The following is a 211-nucleotide window of genomic DNA, read 5'->3' on the forward strand; positions in this document are numbered from 1 at the left end:
TAACATAAAAACCATGACATGCATGTCATGTATGTCATGATTTACATGCCACGCTCATGGTAGACTCGCGGCCATTTCGCTCGTTTGATATACACCAAAATTGGTATTGTGCGATGTGGCTGTATGACGAACATAAATGACAGGTCCTAACATGCGAATTATGTTATGCATGTCATGTACGGTATGATTTACGCGACACAGTTATGGTGCG

Source organism: Rhipicephalus sanguineus, chromosome 10 (genome assembly GCF_013339695.2).
Source record: "Rhipicephalus sanguineus isolate Rsan-2018 chromosome 10, BIME_Rsan_1.4, whole genome shotgun sequence".
Taxonomy (NCBI): domain Eukaryota; kingdom Metazoa; phylum Arthropoda; class Arachnida; order Ixodida; family Ixodidae; genus Rhipicephalus; species Rhipicephalus sanguineus.